The following is a 23,700-nucleotide window of genomic DNA, read 5'->3' on the forward strand; positions in this document are numbered from 1 at the left end:
AAACAATTTTAACAATTTAAATTTAAAGCCATCTTTTTCAAAACTATCTCTGCATTTTAGCTAGTCTGGCAAACCAACAGTTTTTTGGTCCCAGGAACAAATTCTATTTGTCACTTAAGTAACTGAAATTTATAATCAAGTCCATCAAATTCATTATATTTTTAAACTTAAATTTACTCCACAGTAAGCAATGAAGTTTCTAATCAGTGACTACTGGATTACTTTGTTCATCTTCAATAACGCTTTCCTTTCAAAAAAGACAAAAACATTCACAAACACACACACAATCTTTTTCAAATAGTGTTTTCTCTGCCCTGAAGGGTGTTTCTCAATTGATTTATTTAGTTGGAATTTCTAAAGTTTGGGCGACTGAAAAACTAGTAAGCCCAACAAAAATGCAATGGGACACAGTAAATACCGATTCCTGATTCCTGGAAAGCCATCACCATTCTTAATAGCGGAGTGGTTCATCTTTGCAGGGTCAGCTACAACACTCTCGGTACACCCACCTCCGAGAGCCCCTGTGCCCACAGTTATCCAACTTCCTGGCCCGCGAACCGCGTTCCCCTTGCAGCACGAGGCTCTGGCCACTTGCCTGCGGCCGGTCGCGGCAGGAGCTGAGCCCGCAGGCCTCGTCCTCCTCCGGCGCAGGGCCCCCCCGCAAACTCAGGCCCGCGGGCAGGGGCGGGGCGGGAAGGGGCTCAGGGCGTGAAATGCACTTGCTAAAACAAAAGGAGGCCCAGGCGGCCGCAGGGCAGCACAGCTCGGGCTCATGTCCCCCCAGCTCCGTGGCTCCGGGAGGTGGCGGCGCAGGGCCCCGCCCGCGGCTGGGAGATGCGGCCGCTGCTCGGGCTCGCGCTCCTTCAGCACGGGCCGCCGGGCCAACACTGCCACATGCCTGTGACCCAGACGGGAGAGAAAGAGCAGCCACCCCACAGCGGCGGCGGCGGAGGCAGCCGGAAAAACCCGGGCTGGAGCCCGGACGGCTCCGCGCGCACCGTTGCCTGCTGCCACCACAGCGGGGACGCGCGCGCGCGCACACACACACACAAGCCACTGCAATTTTATCTCCTTCCTAGCTCGGCCAGCCGCTGCTCTCCCCAAGTCTCCCTCCCCTCCCGACAGCCGGAACTGGGAGGCTGCGTGATTGATGGCAGCTCTTAATAGCGTGGTCAGCTAGAAAATGCATCTGCAAGCAAGATATTAAAGAGGCAGCGCATCCCCGTGAGTGATCAGCAGTTCACACATCCTAGAGCTGCCTCTGCTTCTGCCAGGAATATTAATGCCAACCACCTCTGACGTCTAACAAATGCAGATGAAATAACCAACAATCATAGGCATGCAGAACATTTGTTTCAAAGATACAGAGAGAAAGAAGCATTGTTTGGTGTCAACATTTCTGACCCCAATTTTCCTTACAGTTTTTAGGAATTCTCTGTAAGTCATTTGTTTAAGGGTCTTCTCTCTCCGATCCTTTTTCCCCAAGAAAATAAAGGTCCCTCTGCTACATAAGGCATATCTTAGACTTGACTGAAATCCACCTAATAAGGAAGCAAAATAAAAGCAAATTTTTTGCCATGTGGCCTTAAATAAACACATAACCTACCCCAGACCCCCTCATTAATTCCACTGTTATGTGCATCTAAATAGAATTACCCACTGTTAATCTCAAATTCATTTCTTCCCCACCCCCAATCTGATAAACATACACCTTCCTGCTAAAATTTAATAACATTAAACTACATTTATACCATGTATTCCCTAGTAGTAACAGTCAAGATCATTTTGTCCCAATTAAATAAGACAGTCCATAGCAAATTTTTTTTTTAAGATTTTATTTATCTGAGAGAGAGAGAGAATGAGAGACAGAGAGCATGAGAGGGAAGAGGGTCAGAGGGAGAAGCAGACCCCCCGCTGAGCAGGGAGCCCGATGTGGGACTCGATCCTGGGACTCCAGGATCATGACCTGAGCCAAAGGCAGTCGCTTAACCAACTGAGCGCCACCCAGGCGCCCCATAGCAAATTTTAAAAACACATTCCTACAGCATATGAATTCAAAGTATTAAACTCAGTGTCAACCCAAATTTGAAAGTTACAAGCTCAAAATTTAAATGATCTCTTTTGGTATCTTTAATAGTTCACCTTTTGCCTTCCAGGCAAGTTTCATGGAACTCTGATATCGCTTTATAAATGTTATTGGACTTTCCAAAGTCCAATAAAGTTGCTGAATTATTAGGTACCCCCTTACCAATAGTCAGAGATTTAGATAAAATGGTAAGCCCAAAGTCTCTCAAAGGGGGCCAGAGTGGGGAGAACAGAGTAGAACCCAGGGGTCCCGCCCTGCTGGCACGGATAACCACGTGATAGCCCATTTGCTATCTAAACATTATTATGCTGATTTCTCTTAAAGAAAAATCAAGTTATTCTACAGGAGATAGAAATATCTATCTAAAACCACTAACACAGCACATGTACTGAGAGCAAGAGCGGATGAAGCATAATGCCTTTGCCACCCTGAAAGGTGCATGTGATCAATACAAATCAGAGGTGGTCTATAGCACAAGTGTAGCTCTTCTATAAGCTCCACTAAACACCATTCCTCATTGAGACCATCCTGAGAGGACCTGCAGCTTCAAAATCGGCTTCATAACCCAGTGGCTCTGAGATCACTCCATACAGGTCATAGATGAAATCGACCCTAAAGCCTAGCTACAAAAGCCACTCCTATACTCAGACACACTCCAATTATCCAACCAGCTATATCTAGATACATGACAGAGCCTGATGAGGGTTTTGGTTATTTGGGTGGTTTTTGTTTTGTTTTTGCAGACCCTTTTAAAAACACTGGTTTACACTCTGTTGTAAAGGGCTAGTGAGAACAACCAAACTGCTCTATTCTGAATTCATGCTGTACCTAGTCTGTCAGGGATTCTAAATGCTTTGACAGCCACTTTATGATACTTATATTCTTTTGTCCTAGTCTTGCATCCTCTCCCAGTCCCTCATCCTCCAGTTATGCCAATCTTTCAAATTCCCAAGGTATCAGGATTTCTATCCACCACAAGCCATCACTGCTTCTTCCCACTGGAGCAGGAAATTCTCCCGGCTCCTCCTACCCTCCCCCCCACACACACACACAGTTTAAAGCCTACTCCTCCTTCAGATCTCAGGTCAAATATCACTTTGTCAGAGAAACTTACCTTGAGGCCGCGCTCTAGGTCAAGTTCCTCTGTTACAAGTTCCCAGAGAGCTGTGTTCCTTTCCTTAAGAGCACTTATCTCAGTTTGTAATTCATTGGTGTAATTTTCTGACTAATGTCCCTAGACCCCTTTAGACAGCAAGTTCAATGTGAGAAAGTTCTATATATTTGCTCATTATCAAATACTGGGTGTCAAGCATACAGATTTGTGGAATGAGTAAGTGAACAGAGAGCAACAACCCTGTTTTTACTCATTTTGCATATTCTCTGCGTGGTTCTTGGCACAAAGAAGCCTCTCTCAAAAAAGTAGCATCTATGTAATAAATAGTATTTATTTTATTAACCTTTAAAAGTCTAGTAAAAGGAAGATTTTTATCACTGCTCTATAAAGATATAAATGAATAATTATGCCCAGGGTAATTCATTAAAAACCCTGAGACCCTAAGCAGGTCCTATTTGCAAAGTTCACTTTTTTTTTTTTAATAGTTAATGAGGTACAGAAGCCATCATTAATTTATTCAAACCAAATTCTTCCTACTTACCTGGCATTTAAGCAAGGGGCAAACAGCAGTGGATAAACTGGATAGACTACTAAATCTTGTACACAGATAGCAATATAAACAGGATATAAAAATCTGAAAGCACACTGGTAACATTAATTTGTCTTCAACACTTCTCTGAATGCAAAAGTACTACCAAATTCTGCAGGGGAGGAGGATAATCCTCACCTCTCTTTCACGCTGAAATTTTTCATTTTTTTTCTCTCTAAAAGATGTCTATTTCTCTGACATGAAAGACTTCATAAGAGTTCTTTTGACCTGAGGACTCCCAGTCCCTGGTGACAGACCATTCCAAAACCACCCTCCCCAACTCCTCAAACAAGAATTCATTTCAAACCCTATTAACCTTGAGCTTTCATCTATAGATGAGAAATGGGAGTTTTTACAATAAGTACAATTTCTCACAAGTTCTGCACTTGAGCACATGAAAAAATAAAAGAATGTGTGAGATGAATTAAAAATATTAGATATACCCCACCCTCAGCTCCAAATTAATCCTCATTGTTATTTTCAGCATTTCACGTGTCCCTCCTTGGTCCCACAGGATCTCACCCTGGCCTGTCTCTTTCTATTTCCTTTTGTCCTGAGTTTCATTCCACACAAATTCCAGCTCCAGGTTTTAGAACACCCTACATTTATCAAAACAACCCTGTCAAGTTGAGTACCATTAACAGATAATGAGAGGAGACAACAGATGTGGGTAGAAGCAAAGCACTCCATATTCTACAGGCCTCAGCATGCAGCCCAGTGAGCTGACATCAACTTTACCCTAACAGTTATAATTAAATACAAAGTCTAGTTAAACTAACATTAAAGCTATGACCGGAAACAGTACACAGGGGAAATGTAAAGTATAACCTTAGCAGCAGTTGAACAGGGCCCACACTATTCCTGACCCTTAACCTCCAACAACTACACTGCATTTACTGTCTATGCCACTCTGTTTCTCTCACAGCAAGGAAGACTCTTGGCCAGATCTTCTAAAGACGGTGGCTTTGGACTACTCCCCCAAGACGACCAAAGGGGGACAGAGACTGCATTTTTTTTTTACATGGAAGTTTAAAGGTAACACTCATCTAACAATAACTAGTGAGGTCTGTCTAGATTCTATCAAGTTGAGACAATCAACATGCTTTTCTACAGCATTATCTAGTAAAATCATTCAGATCAAGTAACCTAGCTCATCCCCCCCCGCCGTATCAAAATGTGGAAAAAAAAAAAATACCAAAGTTAATCAAGCAAACAGTGACAGACTCAAGGGTTGTGTTAGTACTGGTTAGCTGTGTTTGCAGAGTGTCCTAGGACAGGTAGGTCTGTATTACTGTGCATAATACAGTTACAATTTTAAGCAAACTTTCTCCTTTCCATTTTCCAACTCACAAAATGTCACCACATAACAAAACCTCTGGGGTTTTCAAAAGAAAAAAAAAAGAAAAGAAACATAGTTCTTTTTGAAGCTCTTTTGAATTTTTTTAAATTATTAGAATTTTTTTAAAATTTTTAAATTATTATCAGAAAATCCGAACAAGTCCATTCAACGAGTTTAAGTATAGCTAGCTCTCCAGGCTTTTAGTACTTATGTATACAAACATACTCAAATACTTAAGAACATATATATTCATTTGTCTGGGGGTTCATTCTGTTTATTTTTATTTCATATAAAATGTAATCTACCATCCATGCTATATAGCAACTTGCTTCTCTCTTTACAGCAGACCATTAACATCTGATTCCTTTTTGTAGTGGCACAGAATTCTACACTGTGGGAAAACCATAATAAACAAGTCCCAAACTGCTACAACAAACTTCTATGTGCATCTTCGTGCATATATGTGAGTACTTCTATACTGAAGGAATCTGTAGTTCAATAAATATGCATTTTAGTCAAAGAGACTGAACCAACCTGCCCTCCAAAACACTGGATCAATTTATCCGCTTCCCAACAGTAGGCCGTTTCCACACTGACATTCTGGTGGTTTGAGTCTGACATTATGCACTCTCCTGGGTCTCCTATCTTTCTCTATCCATTCTCTAGTCCCTTCCATGACTCCTCCTAACTATGACTCCCCCTAACTATAGGTAGTTAACGTCTAGCCTCTTTACTTAATCACACTCCAATATCTCTCATGAATGAGAAGATTTACTCTCAAGTTACTTTTGTGTCACTGATTGAAAATCTTTATTTTTCTAGCCCTGAGCTTGCTTCTTAGCAACAGATCCACATTTTCGAATGCCCTCTGGGTTCCACCACAATGGTATTCCACACACACTTTCAAATCACACTAAACCAAATCAAAATGTTCTTTCGCCCAAGTCCTGGTTTCCCCAACACAGTCCCAGGTACTCTTATTGCCCTGGTTAAATATTAATAGTATGCCCTTTCTTTTCAAAAGGAAATCATGATTGCTATTCTGAAATGTATGCAAAATCAGAATTAGCACATCAAACATAAAATACTTCTCAGTTTTTAGCACTACTGAATGACCTACTATTTTAACAATAGGTAAATATTGGGGCACCTCGCTGGCTCAGTCAGTGGAGCACACAACTCTTGATTTCAGGGTTGTAGGTTCAAGCCCCACATTGGGTGTACAGATTGCTTTAAGAATAAAATCTTTAAAAAAAATGCAACAATAAAAAAATAGTAAGAATAAGTAACTATCGGGACACCTGGGTGGCTCAGATGGTTAAGCGTCTGCCTTCGGCTCAGGTCATGATTCTGGGGTCCTGGGGTCGAGCCCCACGTCTGGCTCCTGGCTCAGCGGGGAGCCTGCTTCTCCCTCTGCCTCTCCCTCTGTTCATGCTCTCTCTCTGTATCTCTCTGTCTCAAATGAATAAATAAAATCTTTAAAAAAAAAAAAGAATAGGTAACTATCATCTAATTCACAGTTTGCAAATCTTACGCAAATCAAGGTCAGATGTTTACTAATATGAATTTTTAAAATAACTCTCCTACCCAATTACCTATCCATTCATTTATCATATCACTTTCCATTCAGCCAACATATCACGATCAACTCACATAGTTTCTTTGTAGGTAAAAGTGCTGAAAAACATATATATAAAAACTTACGTCAATAAAGTTGGTGATAGGGCACCTGGGTGGCTGAGTCGTTAAGCGTCTGCCTTCGGCTCAGGTCATGATCCCAGGGTCCTGGGATGGAGCCCTGCATCAGGCTCCCTGCTCAGCAGGAAGCCTGCTTCTCCCTCTCCCACTCCCCCTGCTTGTGTTCCCTCTCTCACTGTGTCTCTCTCTGTCAAATAAATAAATAAAATCTTCCAAAAAAAAATTTTTTTTAAATAAAGTTGGTGATGATAACTATATCCACAGAAAAAGACAGAGAGAACCAGGAGCATGTTGCAATAATTAGGCATATATTCCAAATTATTGGGAAAAGGGAGCTCTTATGTCCCTCAATGCCAAAGTCTTAATATTTACTAAACTTCTGTATTTAAGAATAAAACTTAATGAGTTAATTTCAACCTAGATACTGCTGGAATCTATCTACATAATATGCTCTTGAAAAATAACTAGAAATAACATCAGATTCTAAAAATCAAGGAGACTAACCTTTAGTAAAACCATAAAGGGCACATTCTCCAAAATTAAATTTATAAGGACAATGTTAAGGTTGGATGTTAATACAACTTTTCTTTTTGCTTTATACTTCTTTTTTTTTTTTAAAGACTTTATTTGAGAGAGAGCATGAGAAAGAAAGAGAGAGAGGGAGCACAAGCAGGGTGAGGGGGAAAGGGAGAAGCAGACTCCCCGCTGAGCAGGGATCCTGATGCAGGGCTTGATCCCAGGACACCAGGATCATGACCTGAGCCAAAGGCAGACATTTAAACCGACTAAACCACCCAGGTGCCCCTGTTTTACACTTCCTAACAGAGCCTCAAACAAATATTTCAGTGGCTAATTGCTAATGAACATTTAAAGGGTTACTTCATGAAGTATAAAAATTATCAACATTTTAAAATATGTTCTTGTGGGGCAGAGAGGACACAGCCTGCAGCACCAAGTCCCATTTTTGTAAGAACAGAGAGCAGAAGCACTAACTCCAGGGTGGACTTACAGCAAACTCTTCCAACACAGTAAGTCAATCGAAGTGTGTAGCCCTCTAAAGGATGAAGGATGTGAAATAAGCCTTAAAGCAACTTGAAAGAGAGACAGACCTCTAAGATAGCGTATGTTTAAAAAACTTAAAGACATTTTCATCTCTATTTTAAAATGCACTAGTGATCTGAGATTGTATAGATGAAATCATAATGTTCCATTAAAGCAATACTTTGAAAGGGCAAAAATACAGTTAAGAAGAGAGATTTCTCATTTGAAAAAGTATCACTGATTTAAAATAGGTAACTACTGGGGCACCTGGCTGGCGAGTTTTGGGGAAGAAATTAGCTCAAGGACTCATGACCTTGACAGGGGGTTTAGAAAATCAGTGGGACTATCCAAGCAAGTTTATTGAAAGTAATCTTAAGGAAACTAAAAACACCAACTGGAATCATTATACCAAGAATTCAAAATACCACCCAGACAGATATTTATAAAACTAAAATAATGATTACAAATCCAAAACACTGCTTTGCCCTTCTTTAAAAAAAAAAAAAAAATTCTGATGTGTGTTGTCTCTCGTAATAACTCCAATGCCTCCAATAAACTAAACTCCTTTAAAATAAAATCACAATCTATTTCCAGAAAAAATATGAACTTAAATGTTTCAAAACACTGAGTACCATTTCCCAGGTTCCTTATCACAGGTAGTGTTAACAATCCAGTATTTTTCTGCTTAAAAACCAATCACTTCTCTCTAGAAAATGTCAGAAGACTCTAGTTCAAAATATCCACTCAAACATGCGATACATTGGCTAAAACAAAAATCAAAAGCCAGAGTCTCAAGAATGGTTGACCTAAACAACACAGGGTGGTTTCTCTTCTTTTCTTTTGAAGGAAGGAGGGGGTTAGAGGTGAGAGAGATTATTGTGAAGACAAATTCTGAACACCCATTCAAGTTTAATTTTAACTGACTTAAAAAAGCAAATATTTGGACTACAGGAAACACAACTTAGTACAAAGGAAGACATGGGCTAACTTTTAACATTTACATCATTTGAATAATTCTAACAATAAAACCTAAACACAGATCATCCCCTCCAATCTGCAGAGCAAGCTAACTATACAATAAAAAATATGAGAGCCCTATCAGGCTCTGGTATATTTAAACAATTACAATGTAAAGCATGTTCTTTCTCACAAGTGAAAGGAAATGACTGCCAAATGCCTCTTTTACAATCTCTCCAGAATAGGGCAGATCCTTTTAATGTGAGATTTTCCTGACATTCCAATTGTAGCAGACCTTGAACAAACAGAAACGCATTAAAAGCTGACCTCGTTCTATTATCTTTTATTGAAAACCTAACAAAGATCAGACATGAGTCCACTGCTATTTACATTTTTTGGTGCATTAATCACTTTTATACTCAAGGGCTTTAGAAAAATTCAATAGATTTTTTTTTTTTTAATGACAATAACCACAGGATGTAACCATAGCTGTACTGGTCTTTTCTCAGGAAGGTCAGAAAAGCTTTAAAAACAGGAAGTCTGTGCTATAAGGTTGGAAAATGTTTGTTTTAAGAGTCTAAGGCTTTATGGTTGCAGTTTGCAGTCAGGTGTTATGGAGGACTAGAGTTTATTCTTTCTAGCCAAGGATTAATGTCCCTGGGGAAAAGGCCGAAAAGGTGCCTAAACAACCAGAAAACCACATTATCCTAAAATAAGACTTGTTATGAAATCTGAACTATAAATCTTCCTAGCTATCCTTCAACATTAAAGAGGAGCTAATTTAGTGAGTGTAGTAGGAGAAACAGTTTATCTCTTGTGATAATTTATAAAGGCTGAAAAAAAACCATAGTAACCAGTGCTAAAACAGCCACATAGAAACAATCAGCCTCTGGATTAAGACTGATACTTGCCATTTTATACGTTTTCTATTGATCACCTCATTCATTACCATTACACTACATTAAAAAGAAATCAAATATAATAATGACAATCTTCCTTGAATGCAAATTTTGCAAAGAAACCAAACCAATGCAGATTAACTTAAAAAGCATTTTTACTCCCAACAAAATAACTGATTTCTGCTTTTAAAAAAGGACGTAATTTGGGCCTCTGGATGGCACAGTGGGTTAAGCATCTGGTTCTTGATTGCAACTCAGGTCCTGATCTCAGCGTCCTGGGATAGAGCCCAGCGATGGGCTCTGCACTCAGTGGGGAGTTTGCTTGAGATTCTCTCTCCCTCTGCCCCTCCCCCCACTCACATGCGCTCTCTCGCTTTCTCTCTTAAAAAAAAAAAAAAAGACATAATTTTTTTTAAATTCTACTAGAGTGCAAAAGAAATTCATAATATATCCAACATGAAAGATATATTATTTCAAAAACTCCAGTTTCATGATTCTATTCTTTATTTAGCCTTTGTTTAAACAGGCAACCAAAAACAAATGCTTTGTCATTTGTGGACTCCAATTTAAATTTAAGGCAAAAAATCCAGTATTATAATATGTATCTTATCAATTTAAAATCCACTGGGATTCTATTTTCTCTTAAAAGATTTTATTTATTCTGGGGCGCGTGGGTGGCTCAGTCGTTCAGCGTCTGCCTTCGGCTCAGGTCATGATCCCAGGGTCCTGGGATTGAGCCCCACAGAGGGCTCCCTGCTCGGTGGGAAGCCTGCTTCTCCCTCTCCCACTCCCCCTGCTTGTGTTCCCTCTCTGGCGGTCTCTCTCTGTGTCAAATAAATTTAAAAAAAAAAAAAGACTTTATTTATTCATTTAAAAGAGAGACAGAGAGAGCACACGCAGGGGAAGAGGCAGAGGGAAAGGGAGAAGCAGACTCCCTGCTGAGCTGGGAGCCTGACATGGGGCTTGATCACAAGACCTGGAGATCATGACCTGAGCCTACGGCAGACACTTAACCATCTGAGCCACCCAGGCGCCCCTCCATTTGGATTCTAAAGCGCACTCGTTGGAAAATCATAATATCAAGATAATGTGCTTTAAAATATGAATACAGGGACGCCTGGGTGGCTTAGTAGGTTAAGCGTCTGCCTTCGGCTCAAGTCATGAACCCAGGGTGCTGGGATCAATTCCCACATTAGGCTCTTTGCTCAGCAGGGAGCCTGCTTCTCCCTCTGCCTGCCATTCCCCCCTGCCTGTGCTCTTTCTCTCTGTATCTCTCTCTCTCACAAATAAATAAAATCTTTAAAATAAAATAAAATATGGGGCGCCTGGGTGGCTCAGTTGGTTAAGCGACTGCCTTCGGCTCAGGTCATGATCCTGGAGTCCCGGGATCGAGTCCCGCATCGGGCTCCCTGCTCAGCGGGGAGTCTGCTTCTCCCTCTGACCCTCCCCCCTCTCATGTGCTCTCTCTCAAATAAATAAATAAAATCTTTAAAAAAAATAAAATAAAATATGAACACAAAGGGCCATTACCACAAAAATCTGCCATTTACCCCAATGTGTGTGTCAAGAAGGAAAACAAGGTGGTTTTCCATTTGATGTTCATAGTTACTTTAAAATTTTTTAATGTTTACCTCCACAATATTCCTATAGGGGTTTGCACTACCTTCATTTAACATATGGGAGTAAAATAACATTCCCTATGTACCCTACTTATCCTTTAAAAGGCATCACTCTAACAAAAACTAACCCTAAAAGGGTCCTACTGGTTTTCACTTTAGTGTACACTGCATAATGGTCAGGCTCCTTTCCTGGAAACTGGAAAACAATAAAATAATGCCTTTAAAATGTTAAGGAAAACTACTATCTAACCAAATATTCCAAAACCAGCCAAACTACTAATCAGGTATGAGTATAAAATAAAGACATTTAAGACATTCACAGCCTCAAAACATTTACTCTCCATGCACAGTCTTTTAGGAAATTACACCACAAATGGAGAGAACCGAACAAAAATTTGTGAAAAATTATCTCTAAGGAGATGCTCAGAATGACACGAAAGGGAAGACCCCTTCCAATAACTAGATGGCAGGTCTAAACATGAAATCAAAACAAAAGTTTCCAGAATGGATACCACCAAAAATGCTTTATAGCGTCCTTTAACATTTTCCATTACATTGAAAGGCATTTTATTTAGTTCTGTTGGAAAATGAGAGGCTAATTTAGAGATAGGAACACATAAAACTAGACAAAGAAATAAACATGAGACAGAGAAAGAATTATTAACTCCAGGAAAGAAACTAAAGAAGTCTTATACAAGAAAAGGAATTAAATCATAGCACCATAGGTGCTTAAGCTCTAACAGTCTATGCTTTGGCATAATAATAGAAAGATTTGATACTGATTTAATCACAAACTGTGATACAACTACATTGGGAAGATGGAAGAAAAAGTAGGGGATATAAAAAAGCTAAATCCTTATCTCCAATCAGGCGAAGTCAGCAAATAATGTCTAAAATAGAAAAAAACATAAGCCAGTTCTTTATCAATATTAAGGCAACAAAAGAAATGGTTTAAAAAGTTAAAACAGGGGCGCCTGGCTGGCTCAGTCAGAAGGGTATGCGACTCTTAATCTTGGGGTTGTGAGTTCAAGCCCCATGTTAGGTGTAGAGATTACTTAAATAAAAACTTAAAAAAAAAACCACACAACTTAAAACTGATTGTCTCTGGGGAATGGGACCCAAGAATGGAAGGGACAAAAAAGAAAATTATTTTAAAATAAATAAATAAATCTTGCAACACATTTTATTCTTTTTCTTTTTAAGATTTTTCTTTATTTATTTGAGAGAGAGAGAGAGAGCATGAGTGGGGGGCGGGGAAGGGAGGGTCCAAGGCAGAAGGACAAGCAGACTCCCTGCTGACCATGGAGCCCAACACGGGGTTGGATCCCAGGACCCTGAGATCATGATCTGAGCCAAAGTCAGACACTTAACGGACTGAGCCACCCAGGCACCCCACAACATGTTTGATTCTTTAAGTCCATGTGTATATATATTACCTAGATAAAATAAATATTAACAATATTGCTGAAAGAACTTAACTACTTCTTTTGAGAAAATCACTTAGCATTTTATGGTGTGCTTGGATTACCTGGTAAACTGAGCTGTAAATTTCAGAACTTCAAATTTAAAAAAAAGAAAAAAAACCTAACCAAAGGAACAATCATTTTAAGACACAGGCACCAGAGCTGAAATCTCTTTTTCTTCAGAGAAAGTTATACTACATTTTGCCACCTGCTGGGCAAGACTCTTGAAATTTAGCCACTCCATAATAATAATCTCAAATTTTAAGGAAAAAGGGCGGGGGGGAATCAATCACAAGAAATTTAAAAATAAATGACAGAACAACCAAATTCAATCACAATAACTTTAGTATTCATAAATGAGAAACGTGATCACTAACTAAATAGTTTTTTTTAAATGCTATAAAAGCAAAAGTACAGATATATTATCCAGCTTCAAAGAACTGAACATGATTACCTAAACAATGTTTAGCATTTTATCCATTTGTTTATCCAAGGTTATATTCCATAATCAGCAAAATGCTTTTTAAAGAAGAGAATATGATGGATCAAACAAAAGGGAATCGAGGGCATTCCAAATACCAGTTAGAGGTTCCAAATACCAGCTAGAGGTTCCAAACACCAGTTGGAGGCCGAATCACAAGCTTATCGTTAGGCTAACAATGGCAGTTTTCAGTGTCTCCCAAAGGCCATGCCTGGTCTCTGATTGAGAATACATGCTGCTGAATTTTAATGCCATTGTTTTGTCAACAGAGTGCTTGCATGCACTTCACAGGTTCATTAATAATCCTCTATAAGAAGACCTAAATTAAAGTTTGGCAAGCAGTTTCTCATGAAACAAAATTTGCTTCTGGTTTGTTAGAACTAAATGTGCCAAGTGGCAAATTAAGATGTGGGAACACACTTTTAAAGGTTATGCTTTGAAAGTATTCAATGACTGAAACAGGGGTATCATTAGGCAGCAGCAAAACACATACTAGGATACCTATTTCATTTACAATCTGTTAGGTTTCAGATGGGTAATTTTAGGATAACCACCAAGAACTATTAGGTTAAATTTTGAAAGAAGACAGACATACACTCCCTAGATCTCCATTAGAGAACTGGAAGGAAACCAGAATGGACCCCACTTCCAGCATTAAAAGTAACAGAAAAAGAGTCTAGTAATTCCCAGAGAACCTGCCATTGTGCCGACTATATTGGGTGTGTTTAGTGTCCGTGGGAATGCTGACATGTGCACTGCAAGTGGTGACTGAAGAGTCAATTAAGTGGTGGGAAAGGGCTTACAGCAAAAATTCAAACTAAAAATAATCCATTTACAGGAGAGCAGTACAAGAAAAGCTGGCTAAACTATAATCCAAGTCTGTATTCCCAGCTTCAACAGTAAACACAGTTGTTAAGAGTGGTTGACACACAAGACCGTAAGTGCATGTAATTTCAAGTTAAAAACATCTGTTTCACCAATGGTATCCTTGTTATAGCCTCCATTTCTTTGCTCAGAGAGAGTGTGAGAGTAAGAAAAAGAGCAAGTGTGACACATGAAAGACAGAACAGTCAACCGACCTTAGGGAACATTGGACCTTTCAAGGAATTCCTAAAATTATAAATTCTAAAGCTGTTAGATTTCTAGAACTTTATAAATTTTCTTAAGAAATAAGGTCAGATGAGAATGTAGTCTCTCCCCCCGCTGTGTTTAGTCCCCACTAGCTGAGGCAAGTATGCCTGGTTCCACTCTGAAGAGTGTCAAAATTCAGAAAAATCAAGCAAACCAGACAGGCAAAGGCAGAAATGTCTTACAGTTCATGAGGAAAAAAGCAATGGTGCAAACCAATGATCTCTGGCCTCTAACAAAGCACTAGTCACTGAAATTTTTTTCAGTTCTGGGGATAAAACTGTTTCATTTCACCAATGGGGAAGTTTGGGTCTATGCATTTTTCCAGGTAATTTTACGTGGTGAGTGATGCAGTCCTCACCTGGTGCTCTAAGAGCAGGCAGCACCAGTTCCTCCCCAGCCCCCTGGCCCCCTAGCTTCTCCTAGCGGAGAAATGTCTTTGGGCAATTTACCCTAGTAGACAAGGGCACCAGCTCTGAAGTCAGATGGCCAGGTTGCCCCTGTTCCAGATTTATTAACAGAGTAACCTTGGGAAGCCTCCATATGCTCCTCTGTAAAATGTGATTCATAATAGTACCTAATACATAAGGTTATCATCGTGATGAGATGAAACAACTTGAAGTCAAGCCCTACAGGGAGTGCTGGGCCTACAGTGAATGCTGGGATTATTAGCATTGTGATCATGGACTCTATCTTGACTCACTGTAAGAAACTGGTTAAAACAGCCTGGGCCTAAACCGCCCTATCCGTCAGGTTAACAATTCATTATCTGTTTACAAAGCACATTACTGGGCAGTGTGTCAACATTTTGCTTTTCATTCTTATTACCACCACCACTACACTATTTATGCGAACAGAGGAGGACGATGTCTGAACAGATGCTCAGCTGGGTCCAGCAAGCAGAATATCTTTCACAACAGGCAGGGGCTTCCCTTGCCTCCTCCCTCCCCTGCACTACTCATCTCCACAGAAAAGAGTGCAGTGGAGACACACAGTGGCCACGGATGTCAAAATGCTATAGTCCAAGCATTCTGGCCATAGATTTTGAAAAGTGATCCATCATTAAAAGACCATTTTTGTTCTCAATTTATGTCCTTAAAGTATTATTAAATATCCAAAGTGGCCCAAGGTGTATTAGAGACAAAAGGAATGGGGAGGGAGGATAGATTATTTCCAATAGGCACCCCACTACATGTTTATCAAAAAGCAAAATAAACTTACTGAAAAACAATTTATATGACATAAACATAGAACAAAAATGATGGAAATATGCTGCTTAATTCAAATTAGAAGAAAGACATGTCTATCAAAGAAACGGTTTCTACAGAATCACAAGCACTATATTAAGTAAGTTTCCTCATTTCAATTTTCTCTGGACTAGTAAAAGTAGGCCTATCTACAGTTAGTAGATTAAAAACATTTTTCAAAACACTTGAAATAACCTATTTAAATGCTTACTGTTAATTTTTTTTGCAGGAAACACATTTAATTAGCCAAACAATAAGAGTTTCTTTTTTCTAAGATTTTACTTATTTGTCAGAGAGACAGAGAGCACGTGCAGAAGCAGAGGGAGAAGCAAGCAGAGGGAGAAGGAAGCTCCCTGCTGAGCAAGGAACCCGATGTGGGACTCAGTCCCAGGACCCTGGGATCATGACCTGAGCCAAAGGCAGACGCTTAAGGCCCCTCAGAGGGAGCCTGCTTCTTCTCCCTCTCCCTCTGCCTGCTGCTTCCCCTGCTTGCACACACTGTCACAAAAAATAAAATAAAATAAAGTAAAATAAAATAAAACAAAACAAAATAAAATAAAAATAAAACGGGTGGTCAAGGTAAGGACTCATGGAGAAATGACATTTGAGCAAACCCCTTAATGAGGTGAGGAAGTTAGCCAAGAGCATAAAGTGGATCTCTAGAGAAGGGCATTCCAGGCAGAGGGAGGCACCAGAGGAAAGGCTAGTAGTTCAGCAGTCTTTCAGGAACAGCAGGAAAAGGCCAGAGGAACTGGAATGGGAGGGGTGGGAGACACTAGTAATCAGGTCAGAGAGGGCCTCATAGGCCATTATAAGGGGTATTCTTATAATTGTAGAACTCCAAGAACAAGCAAGCAGCACATATCGTGAAATATGTATATTTGTACATGAAAAATACCCAGGCACTACTAAAAATTTCGAACAGTTTTAGTGTTTCTCTTGCACCCCAAGGGATCATCCTGCATATCTTGTTCTTTGGAAAAGAAACACCCCCTTTTTTTTTTTAAGATTTTATGTATTTATTTATTTAGAGTAAGAGTGGGGAGAAGGGACAGAGGGAGAGAGAGAGAATCTCAAGCAGGCTCCATGCTCAGCTCGCAGCCCAACATGGGGCTCAATCCCAGGACCCCGAGAGATCATGACCTGAGCCAAAACCAAGAGTTGGACACTTAACCGACTAAGCCACCCAGGCGCCCCAGAAACACCCATCTTTGAAGCTCACTGCCCTATGCTGTCACAGCTTGGATGGTTATCACTGTATTCTCACAACAGCTGGGAGCGGTGCAGAGGGCATGCATCCCTAAGCCCCTCAGCACAGCCTGGAACTTTCTCTGCAGGCCTTACAGAAGATCCTTGGTATTGGGAGGGTTGAACCAGAGGGGGTTTGGTTTTTGTTTTTCCCCACTGAGGAGTTTCTTAAAACCCATTCTGGTAGGAAAGAGGTACCTGACCTGGGCCAATTGGATTTGGTGACTTGGTCCCATATCTGCTTTCTCTCTGCTGGAAGAACCACTGGCCACTATTAAAATTTTAATTATATTCTGGCAAATATGTTGTCCTTTCTGACTGCTTAAACATATGAAATTGGTCTCTCAGTGCTAGTTAATATCAAAACTCAAAACTAAATCATCATATTGATGTAAAACTCTCATCTCTGTCTTAACAGCCATACGTGGAACTGGATAGTCACCTACTACTAATGCTCATAAATAGCTCTGTTTCTCACGTTGAGTCATTTATTTTTAGAAGTACATTTTTTGTAAATATAATTTTTTTAAAATAAGTTCTAGGCCCAATGTGAGGCTTGAATTCACAACCCCAAGAACAAAAATGGCATGCTCTACCAACCGCCAGCCAGGCACCCCTGTAAATGTAATTTTTTTAAAGATTTTTACGTAATCTCTACACCCAATGTGGGGTTCGAACTCACAACCCTGAGATCAAGAGTCGCAAACTCTACTGACCGAGCCAGCCAGGCTTTCCCTACAAATGTAATTTTTATTGCTTTGCTTCTACTGCATTTATTTTTTACAGCTACCTTCTAATTATGCAAATGACACAGGCTTTTTAATTTTAGTAGTGATATAAAGTTTCATTTTAAAACAAATGTGTTAGGGGTGCCTGGGTGGCTCAGTCGTTAAGCATCTGCCTCCGGCTCAGGGCATGATTCCAGAGTCCTGGGATCGAGCCCCGCGTCAGGCTCCCTGCTCGGTGGGGAGCCTGCTTCTCCCTCTCCAGCTCTACCGTGCTTGTGTTCCCTCTCTAGCTATCCCTCTCTGTCGAATAAATAAATAAAATCTTTAAAAAATAAAAATAAAACAAATAAAACAAATGTGCCTAAGTGCAAAAAGTTAGGACTTTTAATGTTTAATGCCATGCCAGTGGTATGTACAGAACAAGCAGAAATCATGAGGTTGTACAGTGAATGACTGATGCTGAGGGAACAATGTTGCAGTGGGAAGCTCTGAAGTTACAGGCACCATGAGAAACACATCACCTACCTCATTCTCCCATCTACACCCCAAGCACTCAGATTGGCAAGCCATACTCCACAAACAGCTGCTGAATAAATGAAAGTGATGGAGCCAGAATTTCAACCTGTATGTATCTCTCTGGCTCTCAGGTTCACTTCCTTCCTATCCTCTTTAATACCAGTCTCAACTTGGCTGCCAAAAGCAGTGGCGTGCTTTAAAAAAAAAATTTCTAAAGTTCCTCAGGTGATTCTAATGTGCAATCATGGGTGCACACCACTGCACCAGAAAGCATGCCTTCCTAATTAAACAAGCAATCACAGTCCAGAGTGATCAGTGTTATGCTGGGGCAAGTATAGTCCCTAGAGCCAGGAAACTTAACCTAGTTTAAAAGCCCTAAGAACAATTAATTGAGATTTGAAAGAATGAGAAGCAATTAGCCAAACTGTATACTCTAGGAAGAGGGAATAGCAGGTGCAAAGGCCCAGAGATAAGAGACTATATGATAAATTCAAAAATTCACATTGTTCCTAGCTCTCCCACCTATGATGACCAACTGTCCCCAGCTTCCCAGGACTGAGAGAGTTGCCATCAAGACACAAGACCTTCCCATTTTAAAAATCAGGAAGTCCCAGGGACAAAGAGGTCACCCTACCACTTTGAGAAAAAGAACTGCTAATACAGCCACTCTTCTTGAGAGTGACTGAAAGGAAACAAATTCCACAATTCAGTATGGAAATCAAAAAATTCTCTCAAAAAGAGTATTTCAGACTTCCTACCTTCAGGGACATGGTCTGCCAAAAATGCAAACGGCCAGTATTTGCATACATCTGCCCATTATTTGGTACACAGTAGTTTTTATTACAATTGAGCTACTAAAATAAAACATAAAAACATCCTACAATTGTAAGGAATACTCTACTAGATAACAAAGTTTAGCAAATGGGAGACTTGCTAAAATTTACTCTATTTTTCCCTCCTTAAAAACAACCAACAAAGCAAGTCTTCATCATGAACACAACTATACACAGACATAGCCAGAAGTACATGGATGGGGACTGGGTAGGCCACAGGACTAAACCACCTGGCTTGTCCCTCAACCTCTCCTTGCACGCTGCAAAATGAAATAAAACCCTGGGGAAAGGGACAGCTTGAGCCAATTCTTGCTTTGATTAAGAAGCCAGAGTGCTCAGCATAGCCCCAGGACAAGTAGAGTCCTCCCCCCAATTCTTCAATCCCTCTAGGTAATGACTAGACTGCCATTAGGCAAGAAGTTAAAACCTAAGCTCTACCCCATCAATCAATCTGTGGCCCAGGAAAGAGCTAGTACTGGAAAGTCTTGATTGATTTGGATCAAGCAGTAGTCGCTGGTTCAGGAATTTGGCTAGCCTCAGATATGAAGACACTGACATATTAGACTTAGATGGATTTAGCCAACTCCACTTCCCAAGAGTCACCCTGTCCTTCCTCGGAGACTCCAGTCATGTCTGGATCATGACAAGATATTAGCATGAGCTTGCCTTGCTATGGAATTAAATGACACAAAGGCAGCAGAGAATTAGCTGAGAACCTTTGCCCTTGGGAAATCTTCAAAAACCATCCTTATTTCAGGCAAGAGCTCCACACAGTGGCAGAGAAGAAGGTATTTCTGTTAAAGAAGGCCTTGCCAAAAGGCAACTGGTAAAAATCTCCGTTAAAAAAAATACTTGGGGTGCCTGGGTGGGTCAGTGGTTAAGCGACTGCCTTCGGCTCAGGTCATGATCCTGGAGTGCCAGGATCAAGTCCCGCATCGGGCTCCCTGCTCAGCAGGAGTCTGCTTCTCCCTCTGACCCTCCACCCTCTCATGCTCTCTATCTCATTCTCTCTCAAATAAATAAATAAAATCTTTAAAAAAAAAAAAAAATACTTAACATGGGCGCCTGGGTGGCTCAGTCGTTAAGCGTCTGCCTTTGGCTCAGGTCATGATCCCAAGGTCCTGGGATCGAGCCCTGCATTGGGCTCCCTGTTCGGCAAGAAGCCTGCTTCTCCCTCTCCCACTCCCCCCGCTTGTGTTCCCTCTCTCGCTGTGTCTCTCTCTGTCAAATAAATAAAATCTTTAAAAAAAGAATAAATTTAAGAGAGGGGCACCTGGGTGTCTCAGGCGGTTAAGCGTCTGCCTTCAGCTCAGGTCATGATTCCAGTGTCCTGGGATAGAGCCCCGCATCAGGGAGCCTGCTTCTCCCTCTCCCTCTGCCCTTCCCTCCCACTCCTGCTTGTTCTCTCAAATAAATAAATAAAATCTTAAAAAAAAAAAAAGAATAAATTTAAGAGAAAACACACAGGATGGATATAAGTAAGACCGTATTGCTGTATTTGTCTTATAAAAATAATAAATTATATATATGTACGTCAAACTTTACTGAGGGCTTGAATAAATAGAAAAATACAATGCTCCTACAAGAAAGTAAGCCTCACTCCTCAAATTAAAACTATTTCCATCAAAATCTCAGTATGTTTTTATTTCATGTGTTTGTTTTTGGAGGTTGTGAGGGTTGGCACAGGCAAATGACAAAATGATTTTAAGTTCTCAGGAGTTCAGCCTTTGGCTGCCAGCACTGGTTATCCTCAGTTAGAGAAGCCCTTGTTCCGCATTCCCTTTTGATGGTGGCTCTCTGCCTGCTCAACTTTCCTGTCATCCTGTCAGCTTTCAATGAGAACTCCAGGCCATTGATCTGTTCCTTTCGTCCCAAACTTTCACTCCTGGCATAGAAAGAATTCCATTTTCATTCTACTGCTCTTTCTTTATCCCTCAGTTTCCTTTGTTCCTGCCTCACATCCACCCTGAAAACCTTCAAGCCTAAATCTGGGTTAGGAGGCATCCCATGGCAGTGATAGAGGACTCAGGCTCAGGAGTCAGCCCACCTGGATTCAAATTCTGACCTACTGCCCACTCACTGTGTAAGCTGAAGCAAGTTACTTAAATTTTCCAAGTCTCCGTTTCCACACCTTTACGTATTAATAGTACCTAAGTTAGAGTTGTAACAAGGTTAAATAAGCTAATACATATAAAATCTTGACACCTAATAAGCACTAAAAATATCAGCTCCTATCTAGGGGCTGCTGGGCATTGACAAAACCATCTGAATGTACAGACTGGAAATACTAGGAATTTGTCTTCCAGTCTCAGCGGTCTTCAGCACCACCCTGTTGAAGATCTCTGTTCCACAATGACCCTCTTCTGCCCACCACTGTTAAATCTGAGTATTCCTCAGGGAACCTATAAATGGATTCTCTTCATACACCATACACTCACTCTAAGCAATTTCCCCTTGCGATGTTTTCAACTCCCGCTTACATAAATGATAATTACCAACTCCCTAGACACAACCTCCCTCTGGAGCTTCAGGTACACATACCCAAACTGCCTACGGCCCCTCCCTGAAGGTCCAATATGCACCTCAAACTCGACATGTCCCACACACCTTTTCCTCCTTGCGTATTTTCAGTGTCAGTTAAAGGTACCACCACACACTCAAGCAAAACAATCTTATTCCTCCCACCGCCTCATAGCCAACTGTTACTAAGAATTACCAGTTCTGCATTTTAAACATCTCTCATCTCCTCTTAAGGACCACTACTACTACCTCAGTTCAGAATCTCATGATCTCCCTAGCTGGTTGTGTTACTTTCCTAGGGCTTCCCTAACCAAGTACCACAAATGGAGCAGCTTACAACGAAATTTATTGTCTCACAGTTCTACGGCTAGAAGTCTGAGATCAAGGTATCCACAGAGTTGTTTCCTTCTGAGGGCTGTGGAGAAAAGATACGTCCCAGGCCTCTCTCCCTGGCTTGTTGATGGACATCTTCTCCCTGTGTCTCTGCATATTGTTTTCCCTGTATGTGTGTCTATCTCTCTGTCTAAATTTCCCCTTTTAATATGGCCACCAGTCATATTGATTAGGGCTTACTCTAATGACCTCATCTTAACTAACTGCACTGCAATAACCCTATTTCCAAATAAGGTCTGTGAAAATGGGTTTAAAAAAAACAACTGTCACTTAAAATGAAGAGAGAGCTCTCAGGTACATACCGCTCATTGCAGCCTGCATTACCAGCAGGAAGAAGGAAGATCTCTCCTTGTCCTATCAACAACACACTAACCACCTCTTGCAGCCAATGACAAATCATCATAATCAAACTCTTATTCTTCTCCAATGGACTTTTGTTCGAAACCACGCTTCCCAATTTCCTCGTAGAACCTAAAAAAAGCTGACCAACCCTTCCTCTGTCTCTTCAAACCTGCCTATGTTTTTGCCACAGTTTGCTTGTCCCCAGCTGCAATTCCTCTGCTATTCCTGAACAAATTCATGTTGCTAATAAAGTAACTGGCTATTTTATTTTTTAAGGGTGACAGGTCACATTCTGACATATAGAGTTAGGACTTCAACATATGGGTTGAATTGTGTCCTCCCCAAACTCATAACACTGGTCTTTCCACCTCTACCTTTGCTCACCTGGTCCTGCATCCATGTTCCCCTTGACTATGAAAGCAATCTTTTTGAGATTTAATCCAGATAATGTCCTTTTCTTGCTTAAAGCCCACATTAACTGTTTTTCATCCAAACTGAATGATGATGATACAAATTTTTACTGAATCCTAACTATGTGCTTGGTACTGTTCTAAGTACTTTACATACACGACACTATTCCTACAGGATGGGTACTATTATTACCTCCATTTTATAAATGAACAAACCAAGCAACAAAGCTATCAGATAACATCTGTTCAATAAAGCCACACAGTTAGTTAAGTTTCAAATCCAGGATTCAAACTCAGGCTCTGGACCCTAAAAATAAAAAGCAATCTGAAAAGAAAATCCAATTTACTAGTCAGTATAGGCATCCCCTTTTAAACCTTTATCTACCTATCACAAATAACCCACCGCACAATCCAATTAGAGCTTGCATTAGAGGAAGAGGGTGCTGAGAGGGAATGCTGATCTGCCAGAACACAGCTATCATGTCCTGAATGCCTCACAAACATCAAAGCAGCCAACCATTACCAAAATAAGGGGTTGGAAGAGGAAGTAAGGGTGAGGAGGCAGAACGACATATTGGATTGGAGAATGCTGCAGAATGACAACAGGGAGGGGGAAAAAAATCTAACAACTCAGCCAGAATATACCCTCAGGTTAGAAATAAGGATGAATAAACAGTGTCTTTCAGTGTCTAAAAGAGCTTTTACTAAGAAAAAATGAGTACAGATCTTCTTTGATTTACGATGGGGTTACATCCCAAAAAACCCATTATACATTGAAAATATCGTAAGTCAAAAATGCATTTATTACAGCTAGCCTACTGGGCATCGTGGCTTAGTCTCGCCTACCATAAACATGCTCAGAACACTTACATTATAACCACAGTTGGACAAAATCATCTAACACAAAGCTTATTTTATAATAAAGTGCCGAATAGCTCATGTAGTTTATTGAATGCTGTACCGAAAGTGAAAAACAGTGGGTATATGGGTACAGAATGGTTGTCAGGGGATTGGTGTTTACCCTCGTGATCATGTTGCTGACCATGAGC

The 23,700-nt window shown here is 40.5% G+C and overlaps 1 protein-coding gene across 5 annotated transcripts in view; it reads right to left on the minus strand.

Annotated features, from left to right (window-relative positions):
- Positions 1-23,700, minus strand: part of RERE (arginine-glutamic acid dipeptide repeats) — a 414,521-nt gene that overhangs the window by 296,564 nt on the left and 94,257 nt on the right. Inside the window, exon 1 of one of the 5 annotated variants that reach the window (XM_081817439.1) lies at positions 596-890. The exons of 3 other annotated variants lie outside the window; for them this stretch is intronic. The gene's annotated coding sequence lies outside the window, so the exon portion shown is untranslated. Of the gene's footprint in view, positions 1-509; positions 891-23,700 lie in introns of those variants that run through there. One more of the 5 variants, XM_081817437.1, reaches the window with a different exon arrangement.

Source organism: Leptonychotes weddellii, chromosome 4 (assembly GCF_054177405.1).
Source record: "Leptonychotes weddellii isolate Sample4059 chromosome 4, ASM5417740v2, whole genome shotgun sequence".
NCBI classification, from domain to species: domain Eukaryota; kingdom Metazoa; phylum Chordata; class Mammalia; order Carnivora; family Phocidae; genus Leptonychotes; species Leptonychotes weddellii.